The 12953-nt window shown below is 35.1% G+C and overlaps 1 pseudogene; it reads right to left on the bottom strand.

The window, feature by feature from the left end:
* Positions 1 to 313: 313 nt before the first annotated feature.
* On the bottom strand, positions 314 to 1216 carry LOC139040639 (putative olfactory receptor 5AK3; annotated as a pseudogene).
* Between the last annotated feature and the right edge of the window lie 11737 nt (positions 1217 to 12953).

Below are 12953 nucleotides of genomic sequence, written 5' to 3'. Positions count from 1 at the left end.
TATTTGAAATATACTTGATAGAACTAAATACTCTGTAAAGTCTATACATCTTAATATTTTAAATAATTTCAATAAAACACTTCTTCATGGATAGTATGAGATATGTTTGTCAAACTATATTCAAGGTAAAATTAATGTCATGAGATGTTATTGTATTCCTGCATTCTAAGAACTTGTCCACTGAAACAGGTAGCAGTGGTTTAAGATATGAATGTGTTCCTAATTCAGAAACATTAAATAATGGTCAAGTATCTCTATTGGATGCTTCCATGTGCTGAATTTTAACAATTTCAGTCCAATCCAGAAGAACTTTTTACCCATCAATTTTGGAACTTATCTCTTTATTTCTCAAACTATAAATCAGGGGATTCAACACGGGAATCACAATGCCATAAAATATGGAGGCTACATTCATATTCTCATAGGAATTAATAGAATAAGGCTGTAAGTACATGTATGATAGCTTTCCACAGAAAATGGTGACTGCTGTAAGGTTGGAGGCACATGTGGAGAAGGCTTTTTTCCTTCCTGCAGTAAGAGACATCTTTAGGAGGGCGACTGTAATATATATGTAGGAAAAGATGGCAACCAACAAAGTGATCATCTAATTAAATCCCACAAAGACAGAACGTAGCATGATGTTGATGTCAGTGTTGGAGCATGAAAGGGTGAGAATTGGGAGAACATCACAGAAAAAGTGATTGATGGTATTGGATTTGCAAACAGATAGTGAAAATGTAAAATCTGTGTATGGAAGCATTTATTGAGCCTATGACATATGAACAAGCTACCAACTGGATGCATGTTTTTCAAGACATCACTATGGGATAGTGAAGTGGGTTACAGATGGCTACATACCACTCCATTGCCATAGCATCCAGGAGGTAACAGTCACTGGTCGCAAATGTTCCAAAAAACAATTGTATGACACAGTCTCAAAATGGCATTGATTTATTTACTACTGCCAAATTTTTCAGCATCTTGGGAGTGATAGCAGAAGTGTAACAGATATCAACAAAAGCCAAATGTAGGAAAAAGTATATGGGTGTTTGAAGTCTGGATCTCTCTTGATGAGCAGGGTCATTCCAATATTGCCCACCATGGAGGTCACATAGATGACTAGAAATACAATGAAGAGGACATACTGCAAGAACTGTTGGCCGCTGAATCCCAGAATAAAGGATTCAATCACTTCAGTACTATTTCCTTGTGTCATGGCTACCAAGTCTAGAAAGGACCAAAAATAGGACCAAGAAAAGAAGGGAAATATTGGTGACTTATTGAGGGGAGAAAGGCTCTTACAGTTCATGTCACTGTATTTGAATTGGATTTTCATGGCAAACACTCACAAAGAGTTTATAGCTTTCTAAATATTCCTTCTATTTTCTTGATAAGAAACTGCCACATAAACAGGGATATGTGAGCCATGGATTCATTTTAAAAATAAAGAAGGATTCGTAGAAGAAGATAGACTTCTAATATGGGTGATTCTAAGAAACATAGATTAAAACATATTTCCACTATATTAAACAGGTATTCATATTTGCTTATGTCAAATATGACATATGTATGTATGTATGACATAAGTATGTCAAAGGGCTGGCCCAGTGGTGCAGTGGTAGTTTGCACGTTCTGCTTTGGTGGCCTGGTGTTTACCCATCTGGATCCGGGTGCAGACCTAGCACTGCTTGACAAGCCATGCTGTGGCAGGCATCCCACATAGAAAGTAGAGGAAGATGGGCATGGATGTTAGCTCAGTGCCAGTCTTCCTCAGTGAAAAAACAGGATTGGCAGCAGATGTTAGCTAATCTTCCTCAAAAAAAAAAAAAAAGCAGTATGTCATTATGATTTTGTACTTATTAAACAATCTATAGTTTTTCTCAGCCTTTTATCATTTTATATCATTTTAATCGTGGTTCAAATTTCTGAATTTAGTAGAACTAGTTAGAGAAATTACCCTGCTAGGAAGACAGCTGAGATGTCTTCATCCATGATTTTTCATATACTGTAAGTCCTCAAACTCCCTAATTCCAATTCCTTTACTTTTAAATACCATTCCACAGTGGTGAGCACTGCTCATGGTGGAGTAAAGTATCATGGACCCTTCATACAGCAGAAATTGACTTGTTGCTCATCAATACACTTGTCTTTTCTTCTGGACACAGCATCTTTTCTTTTGGGTAACCAAACTTTCTCATGTGCGGCTATGACACCATGTTCTGCCCATGGAACGTGAACAAAAGTAATGAATGCTGCTTCTAGCAGTGAACCAGTTGCTCCTTGCTCCCCTAAAACTGGAGCCATATGACTTTCCACTCCCTAATCTTCTCATCTCTTGGCTGGATATTGACATTCAAGGAAACTTTGGAAGCGATGTGTTAGGGTTGACAGATAAAATATAGGACACCCAGTTAATTTGAATTTTAGATATATAGTGGACTTTTTTTAGTAGAAGAGTGACAAATATTGCATGGGAAATATTTATACCAAAATAGCTTTCTGTTTATTGCAGTTCAAATTTAACTGAGACTTGCATTTTTATTTGCTAATTCCGGCAAACCTACCTGTGTTCCTTATTGTTACCTCTTTCAGGCTGTATTCTCCAATGTCTGTGTGCAAATGATCCCTCTTTCCTACACTGGATTTTATGTGATTGAGAACTTCTATTGCTATAAGTTTATGAGATTTTGGGATTTATTTATTATATCAGTAGTCTTATTTTTAGCAATGCCATTGCAGTCACACACCACAATAAGGAATTTTTTAAAGGGCTAAACATAAGAAGATATACAAACAGTAAAAGTTTTCAACCTGGAAAGCATATTGATGAGTGATAAGTAATTCATCAGACCCAAGAAGACCAAATCCTGAGCCAGAAAAGGAGAGAGTTGAGAATCAACTTGATCTATACTGCAGAATGCTCAAAAGGCACAGGAATTGATATTAACAGATACACTGGAAGAGGGCTGATGGGTGTATTGAAAGAATGAGTACTGGTTAAGAGCCTCTAAGAAGCAAATTACAGAGAAACACATCATTAGTAGCTCACTTAAGATATCAAAGCCTCCTGTATTCATCAATATGAACAAACATGGCTCAGTTAACAGTTAACTGAAGAACAGAGAAAGAGAAAAAGGCCATTTGAAAACAGCAGAAACTACAAATGGAGAATGAATATTTTTGAAACTCACAAACCACCTCCCCCCCAAACACACACACACACACATGAGATTTATAAATATACATTTTAGGCTAATTGTTACTTTTATGGAGGATAATTGAAGAATCCATAAGAGGTCTAAAAATATTGGCTATTATTTGTATTTTGAATTGTATCATGGCTAATATGTTGTGGTTGTAGTCTTCTTCATATAATTTTATGAATTTACACATATAAAATACTATGTAATAAAAGAAGTTAATCATAATGGGAAAATCCTTATCCCTAGTATATCATTAGAGGGTCCCAGCACTCTGATGTCAATAACTCTAAGCAGAGCTATATACCCATATAGATGAGATGGTCAGTAAGAACCTGCCTTTAGTGGTAGGAATGTAGCTGACTGAGCCTGTTGTTATATGGGCTTCTCTGGTTCTTTAAATATTTTGAGAAATAAAGACAGTGGGATAACTTTGTAGTAGCAGAACAGGAAACAATTCTCTTCAATTCAACATTTAGTGAGGTCAGAGGAGAGTTAAGTTAGTGCAAGTTCCTTCCTCAGGTTATGTTGCTGTAAAACAACTGAAATGCAGCCCATTCAAGGAGGCATTCATCCATTGAGTATGAGCACTTATCAGAGGAAGCTAGAATAGATCAGGGTTCCACTTAATTTAGAATCTTAATGGGGTAATTATAATTGCATTTACCCCATCAATTTGACTGTAATCATTCTGATTCAATAATATGTCATAATTATATGACATGGGGACTCCTGAAGAGCTAAGGAAACCAGGACAAGCTCCACTACCTACCTCCACAAACAAAATCTGTACGTTAAAGATGTGTTGGCTCAGTACGAAATTCTTTGTTTCATCTAAGATGAAGGTATTTGCTAATCAACAGAATGTTATGAAGAAAACTGCCAACGACCTGAGTATTTTGAATGCACTTCACCCCTACCGAGTTTCAGTGCTTCTGAAGTCTCCTGCATATTCAGCACTGGGCAGTGGAAAGGAAACCAGCAGACTTGGGTTTGAATTCTTGTCCTACAAGTTAAAAGAGATAAACAATATAACCCCTTCCAGCCTTAGTTCTTTCCTCTGTAAAATGGGGATCACAGAACTTACTTAGAAGTTAATGATGTCCCTTGAAACACTATTTATAATAGCAAAAGTATGGAAATAGGGTTAAATAGATCACAGTAGATTCATATTATGCATCAATACACAGTCAAAAATGGATGAGGAAAATATACACTCTTACAAAAAGCTGTCCATTTCATCTTATCAAAGGACAAAAGAGGGGCAGGCTCTGTGGCCGAGTGGTTAAGTTCACACGCTCTGCTGAGGCGGCCCAGGGTTCGGATCCTGGGCGCAGACATGGCATCGCTCGTCAGGCCACATTGAGGTGGCGTCCCACATCCCACAACTAGAAGGACCTGCAACTAAGTTATACAACTATGTATCAGGGGGGTTTGGGAAATAAAGCAGAAAAAAAAAAAGATTGGCAACAGTTGTTAGCTCAGGTGCCAATCCTTAAAAAGAAAAAAAGGAAGATTGGCAACAGTTGTTAGCCTAGGTGCCAATCTTTAAAAAAAAAAAAAAAAAGGACAAAAGTAAGTTGTAGAAGGATAGGTAGTGTGTGAGCTGTTTTAAAAATCAAACTCTTTCTCTCACTCTCACTCTCTCTTGCTTCCATTCTCTTTATTTATTCGTGGATAAAGTTCAGGTTGGATATACACCACACTCTTAAGAAATAACTCTTACTTGAGTAACCAAACATTTAAGTTATCCATAGGTATGGTATAGAAGCGAGAGAACCTCACTTTTTAAACTTATAAAGTTTTGCAACTTCACTTTCATTTTAAAAGTGAGAATTCATGAATTTTATCATTTTAACACTGAAAAAGACCGTTTACATTTTACATAGTCATTGATATGCTAAGGCTTAAGTTTGCTATTTTATTATTGTTTTCTGTCTTTTCTGTTTCTGGGTTTTATATTCCTTGCCTTTCTGTGGGTCACTTGAACCTTTTTAGAATTCCATTTTGATTTATCTATAGAGTTTTTAATGCATATCTTTGTATAACATATATATAAGTGTGTATATATATAAAGTTACACACTATGACCAAGTGGTGTTTATTTTATGGATGAAAGGCTGGTTCAGTATTTGAAATCAATCAATGTAATCTGTTATATTTACAATCTAAAGAAGAAAAAACACATCTTTTAAAATGACGAAGAAAAGACATTTGAGCAAATTCAACACCTCTAGTACTTTTAAAAAAATCTCAGAAAACTAGGAATAAGAGGGAACATCCTCAACTTGATGAAAAACATCTACAAATAACCTACAGCTAACATCATACTTAGTGGTCAAAGACTGAATGTTTGCCCCCTAAACTCGGTTACAAGGCAAAGATATTCATCCTCACCAATTCTATTCAGCATAGCTCTGGAAGTTGTAGCCAGTAGAATAAAGGAAGAAAAGGAATAAAAGCCATACATGTCAGAGGAAGAAATAAAACTGTCTGTTCTGCAGATGACATGATGGCTATGTAAAAGATTCCAAGGAATCTACCAAAATCTTCTAGACTAGTAAGTGCATTTAGTAAAGTTGTGATATACAAGATGATCATTTAAAAACTAATTGTATTTCTATATTAGCAATAGACACATGGGAACGCAAATTAAACTACTCCTTAAGTTGACATACAGATTTAACATAATCCTTATCAAATTTCCTGAAAGACTTTTCAGATATGGGCAAGATTATTCTAAAATTTATATGAAAAGGGAAGGTGGTTAGAATAGCTAAAATGATTCTTAAAAATAAGTAAAGTGGGGTGATTCACTTCACCTGAAATGAAGATTTTTTATATAGTTACGGTAATCAACTCTTTAAAATTTGCAGAGAGATACACAAAAAGATGGATCAGAATAGAGAACACACAGGTATAACCAGCTAACTTTTGATAAATATGCAAAAGCAATTTAATAAAAGGACAGTTTTTCCAATAAATAGTGGCAGAGTAATTGGATATCCAGCTTCATTTGTAATAGCCAAAATCTATGCACAACCAAAATATCATCCAATGCACGATGGTTAAACAAACGGTAGTACATTCATGCTGTGGAATATTACTCAGCAACATAGAGGAACAAACTATTGATACACACAACAACTTAGGTGGATCTCAAGGGCATTATACTGAGCAAAGAGGAGAAAATCTCAAAAGGTCACATAGCGTATTTTTCCTTTCATTCAACATTCTCCACATGACAAAATTATGGAGATAAGAAGAGATTAGTGATTTCCAGGGGTCAGGGGGGTAGGGGGAGGGGAGTGGTGTGACTATAAGGAGTAGCACCAGGGAGGCCTGCATGGAATCTGACATCTCTGGTAGCGTAGGTTTGAATCTTGGTTGTAGTGGTGGTTACATGAATCTACACCTGTGATAAAATGATGTAGAACTACATACACACATTGTCGTGCACACCATTATCAAAATCCTAGATTGATGCAATAGTATAATTATGTAAGATCTAACCATTGAAGGAAAATTGTGTGAAAGATACATGGGATCTGTCTGTAGCATTTTTGCAACTTTCTGTGAATATATAATTATTTCAAAATAAGAAGTTAAACAAAATGAAGAAGAGGAAAAAGTAAAACCTGCTTTGCAGTCGTGTGAAGTTCAAGTGAGCAAATTTATGTAATCTTGCCAGAACAAGGCCAGGTGTTGAATCAATGCTCATCAAATGGCCATAATAATACAGGCAAATAATACACTAAGGACATGTAATAGTAATTGGTTGATTGATGTACTGATTCATTCAACTCTTTGTTCATTCCTATCATTTCCCAGGAACTGCTTAGCTCAACTGAGTTCCCTGACTCCATTTCCATTACACTACCAGTGATGAATGGATTTCTCCTGATCTTGAGGCAAAGGATGGTGGAAGTGTGTTTCTGACCTTTTCACTCTGTCACTTCCTGCACACTGCGATGATACATAGCTCATGTTGAAAAATGGGATTTGCTTTGTTTTACTTACATGAATGTTGCCTCAGATTCTCTTTCCACAACTGGCTAATTATCCTCCAAAGTTTCTCTGCACGGATCCTTCTAACTGAGGATGTTATAGCTGGGGCCTGAGGGATCAATACTTGCTCACTTGAGAATTTGAGGTTGGGGCTGAGAAGGAATTGGAAAAAACAACATGAATTAGTTATTCTCTGCTGAAGAAAAGTTCAGATTTCCAGAGGGGATCAAATTTATTTGTGTGTTGCTGCCTTTATGGACTACCTGTTTTCAGTTTTGAGAAATGCCCTGCTATTGACAAATTATGTTCATTCCCTCACCTTCTTCCTTGTTTCCTTCTTTCCTGCCTCCCTTCCTTCCTGTCTCCTTGCTTTCCATTGTGTGTGTATGTCTGTGTGTGTATAACAAAGCATCTGCATGATTAAAAGTTAAGGGGTATGTAAGAGCATAGAGTAAAACCCAAGTCCTTCTCTTTACTTGATTCTCAATCTCTAGTTTCCCTCCCTGGAGATCACCACTGTTATAAGCTTCTGTCTTCTTTCAGATATAAGCCTTGCATTGCATTTGCAAGCATACTAATAGTTACATTCTTCCTTCCTCACCCATGCACCTGGAAGTGTAGTATTGACATTTTTCTGCAGCTTGCATTTCACTTAATAATTCTAGGTGATCTCTCTACATCAGTACAAAGAGATCTGTCTACATCAGTACAAAGAAGTCTCACTCTTTTTAATAGTTGTGTCACATTTTATTGAACAGCTGCATTGTTTACTGTGTTTAATGAAACTCTCCTCTCTATTGGTAGATATTTTGATGGTTTCCAATCTTTTACTCTTATAAACAGTTACCATAAATATTAGTGTCCTAAGTGTAAATATATTCCATCATTAAAAGATACTTACGAGACAAATCTCCAAGTCAAAGATGATCAACACTGTAAATTTTGACAGATATTGCCCAACTGTCCTTCAGAGTAAGGCTCTGTCAATTTAAATCACTTCTAGTAAATGTAAAGTGACTATTTCTGCAAATCCTCTCTAACACAGTGCCAAGAAATTTTTGTTGAACTTTGTCATTATGATAGATGAAAAACAGTATATTTTAGTTTTACTTGCTGTTTTCTCCTGCAAACCAGAATGAGCATGATTTCATATGTCCAACAACCATTAGTATTTCTTTTTCTGTGAATTATCTGTTTACATGTTCCCCTCTTAAAAAGTAATTTGTTTGCTTTTATGCTGATATTTTGAGTTAAGAATCTTTCCTTATAAATTTGCAAATATTTATTTCTCAGTATTAGTTATTTTACATTGCTAATTGTGTACTTTGCCGTTCAAAAACTTTGATTTTTATACAGCAAATTTATTTTGTATTATGGGTCATATTTATAAAGGCCTCTTCACTCTAAAGGTATTAAAAAATTCAGCATTTTTTAATTACATTTAAGGTCTAGTTTTTATTTACTTAATTTTTTTACAATCTACTGTTACATTATTGCTGTCATTAACCTTATATATGTAATGTGTATTTTTTCATTGAGATCACATTGGTTTATAACATTATATAAATTTCAGGTGTCCATCATTACATTTTGCCCTCTCTATAGACTACAATGTGTTCACAACCAAAAGTCTGGTTGCCTTCTGTCACTGCACAGATGTGCACCTTTACACTTTTCATCTCACACCACCCCTGCCCCACAGATAACGACCAATCTGTTCTATGCATCTATGTGTTTGCTTGATTGAAGTCATATGGTAATTGTCTTTCTGCATCATACTTATTGCACGTAGCATAATACATTCAAGGTCCATCCATGTTGTAGCAAATGCCATGATTTCATCATTTTTATGACTGAGTAGAATTCCATTGTATATATATACCACATCTTCTCTATCTATTCATCCCTTGATAGGCAGTTAGGTTGCTTCCAAGTCTTGCCTGTTGTGAATAATGTTGCCATAAACATAGGGGCACATATATCTTTTTGAATTAGCATTTTCGTGTTGTTTGGAGAAATGCACAGAAGTGGAATAGCTGTATCATATGGTAGTTCTAATTTTAATTTTTTGAGGAATCTCCATAATGTTTTCCAAAGTGGCTGTACCAACTTACACTGCCACCAGCAGTGCATGCGGGTGCCTTTTTCTCCACATTCTCTCCAACACTTATTATTTCTTATCTTTTTAGTAATAGACATTCTGATGGGCATGAAGTGATATCTCATTGTAATTTTGATTTGTGTTTCCCTAATAACTAGTGATGCTGAACATCTTTTCGTATGACTGTTGGCCCTCTGTATGTGTTCTTTGGAAAAATGTCTGTTCTTATTCTCTGTTCATTTTTTGGTCACATTATTCTTTGTTTTGAGATATATGATCTATTTATACATTTTTGATGTTAACTTCTTACCAGATATATGATTTGCAAATATCTTCTCCAAATTGGAAGATTGTTGTTGTGTTTTGTTGGTGGTTTCCTCTGCTGTGCAGAAGCTTTTTTGTTTGATGTAGTCCCATTTGTTTGTTTTTTCTATTGTTTCCCTTGCCAGTGGAGACATGATATTCAAAACAATACTATTAAACTGACGCCAAATAGTGTGCTGCCTAAGTTTTCTGCCAGGAGTCTTATGGTTTCAGGTCTTAACATTCAAGACTTTAATACATTTGAGTTAATTTTTGTGTGTGGTGTAAGATAATGGTCTACTTTCATTCTTTCGCATATGGTTGTCCAGTTTTCTCTACACCACTTATTGAAGAGACTTTTCTTTCTCCATTGTATGTTCTTAGCTCCTTGACTAAAACTAGCTATTCAAAGATATGGGGGTTTATTTCTGGGTTCTCATTTCTATTACATCTTTCTGTGTGTCTGTTTGTCTACCAGTACTATGCTGTTTTGATTACTATAACTTTGTAGTGTATTTTGAAATCAGGGAGTGTGATACCTCCAGCTTTGTTCTTTTTTTCTCGGGATTGCTTTGGCTATTCAAGGTCTTTTGTTCTTCCATGTAAATTTTAGGATTATCTGTTCTGTTTCTGTGAAAAATATCATTGAGATTCTGATGGGGATTGCATTGAATCTGTAGATTCCTTTAGGTAACATGATCATTTTAACTATGTTAATTTTTCCAATCCATCAGCACGGAATTTCTTTATATCTCCTTCAATTTCTTTCAATTATGTCTTACAGTTTTCAGCATACTGGCCTTTTACCTCCTTGGGTAAATTTATTCCTAGGTATTTTTTTTCTTTGTATTGCAATTGCTACTGGGATTGTATTACTGATATCTCTTTCTGCTACTTTGTTGTTAGTGTATAGAAATGTAACCGTTTTTTAATGTTGATTTTATACCCTGAAAATTTAGTGTATTTGTTAATTGTAAGTAGTTTTTTTGGTGGATTCTTTAGCGTTTTCTGTATATAGTATCACGTCATCCAGAAATTTTTTTGTTTTTTTTTGTGACAGTTTTACTTTTTCCTTTCCAATTTGGTTACCTTTTATTTCTTTTTCTTGCCTAACTACTCTGGCTAGCACATCCAGGACTAGGATGAAGAAGAGTGGTAAGAGTGGGCATGGTTCTCTTCTTCCTGTTCTTAGAGGAATAGCTTTCAGTTTTTCATCATTGACTATGATGTTGGCTGTGGATTTGTCTTAAATTGCCTTTATTATTTCAGTTACTTTCCTTCTATGCCCATTTTATTAAGAGTTTTTACCACAAATGGCTGTTGATCTTATTATTCTTTGTTGTGTTAATGTGGTGTATCACACTGATGATTTGTAGATATTTGACCATCCTTGTGTCCCTGGAATAAATCCCACTTGATCACGGTGTATGAGCCATTAAATGTACTATTGTATTGATTTGTTAATATTTTGTTGAGGATTTCTGCATCTATATTCATGAGCGATACTGGCTTGTATTTTCCTTTTCCACGTTGCCCTTTTCTTGATCTGGTATCAGGGTGATGTCCACCTTGTAAAATGAGTTAGGAAGCATCCTATCCTCTTCAATTTTTTGGAACAGTTTGAGAAGAACAGGTATTAAATCTTCTTTAAATGCTTGGTTGAATTCACCAGAGAAGCTGTCTGAGTCTGGAGTTTTGTTTTTTGGGAGGTTTTTGATTAATGTTTCAATCTCTCCTCTTGTGATAGGTCTATTCAGATTCTGTAATTCTTCTTGATCCAGTTTCGGGAGGTTGTATGATTCTAAGAATTTATCCATTTCTTCTGGGTTATCTAATTTATTGACATATAGTTTTTCATAGTATTCTCTTACAATCCTTTATATTTCTGACGTATCCATTATAATTTCTCCTCTTTCATTTCTGATTTTATTTTTTGGTGCCTTCTTTCTTTTTCCTTAGTGAATCTAGCCATGGGTTTGACTATTTTGTTTCTCTTTCCATAGAAGCAGCTCTTAGTTTCATTGATCTTTTGTATTGTCTTTTTAATCTCTATTTCATTTACTTCTGTTCTGATTTTTATTAATTCTCTCCTTCTACTGACTTGGGGATTTGTTTGTTCTTCTTTCTCATATTCTTTTACATATAGTGTTTGATTATTTGTTTGAGATTTTTTTTGTTTCTTGGGGTAGGTCTGTATTACTATGTATCTTCCCTCTTAGCATTGCTTTTGTTGCATCCAACAAGTTTTTGTATGTTGTGTTTTCATTTTTATTTGTCTCCAGGTATTTTTTGATTTCTGCCTTGATTTCTTCATTGATCCAATAGCTGTTCAGTAGTATGTTGTTTAGTCTCCATATCTTTGTAACTTTCTCAGCTTTTTTCTTGTAGTTATTTCTAACTTCATACCATTGTGGTCGGAAAAGATGCTTGATATAATTTCAATCTTCTTAACTTTATTGAGGCTTGCTTTGTTTCCCAACTTATGGTCTATCTTTGAGAATGATCCATGTGCACTTGAGAAGAATGCTTATTCCATTGTTTTTGGATGGAATGTTCTCTATATATCTTAAGTCCATCTGGTCTAGTGTTTCATTTAAGATCACTGTTTCCTTGTTGACTGTTTGTCTGGATGATCTATCTATTGATGTAAGTGGGATGTTAAGGTCCCCTACTAGTATTGTGTTGCTTTCAACTTCTCTCTTTAGGTCTATTAAAAGTTATTTTATATATGTTGGTTCTCCTGTGTTAGGTGCACATATATTCACAAGCGTTATGTCTTCTTGGTGGAATGTCCCTTTTATTACTTCATAATGACCATCTTTGTTTCTTGCTATCTTTTTTGTCTTGGGGGTCTGTTTTTTCTGATATAAGCATAGCTACACCTGCTTACTTTTGCTTGCTATTTGCTTGGAGAATCATCTCCTATCCTTTCACTCTGAGCCTTTGTTTGTCTTTAGAGCTTGGATGTGTTTCCTGGATGCAGCATATTGTTGGGTCTTGTTTTTCAATTCATCCAGCCACTCTATTGTTTTTTGATTGGTGAATTCAATCCATTTACATTTAGAGTGATTATTGATATATGAGGGGTTAATACTGTCATTTTATCTTTTGTTTTCTGCTTGTTCTATATTTCCAGTGTTTCATTTTCTTTGTGTTTCTGCCTGCTATTTCAGTTTAGTGGGTTTCTGTGATGTTTTATTCAGTTTTCTCTTTATTTATGATTTTTAACTCTGATTTTTGTTTTTGTGGTTACCATGAGATTTGTATAAAAGATCTCATAGTTGAGGTAGTCCTTTTTCTGCTCATAACACCATATTGTCATAAGCCTATGCAGGTTCCAT

The sequence above is a fragment of the Equus asinus genome, chromosome 17, assembly GCF_041296235.1.
Source record: "Equus asinus isolate D_3611 breed Donkey chromosome 17, EquAss-T2T_v2, whole genome shotgun sequence".
In the NCBI taxonomy this organism is placed as follows: domain Eukaryota; kingdom Metazoa; phylum Chordata; class Mammalia; order Perissodactyla; family Equidae; genus Equus; species Equus asinus.
This window is presented reverse-complemented; position numbering and strand designations above follow the sequence as displayed.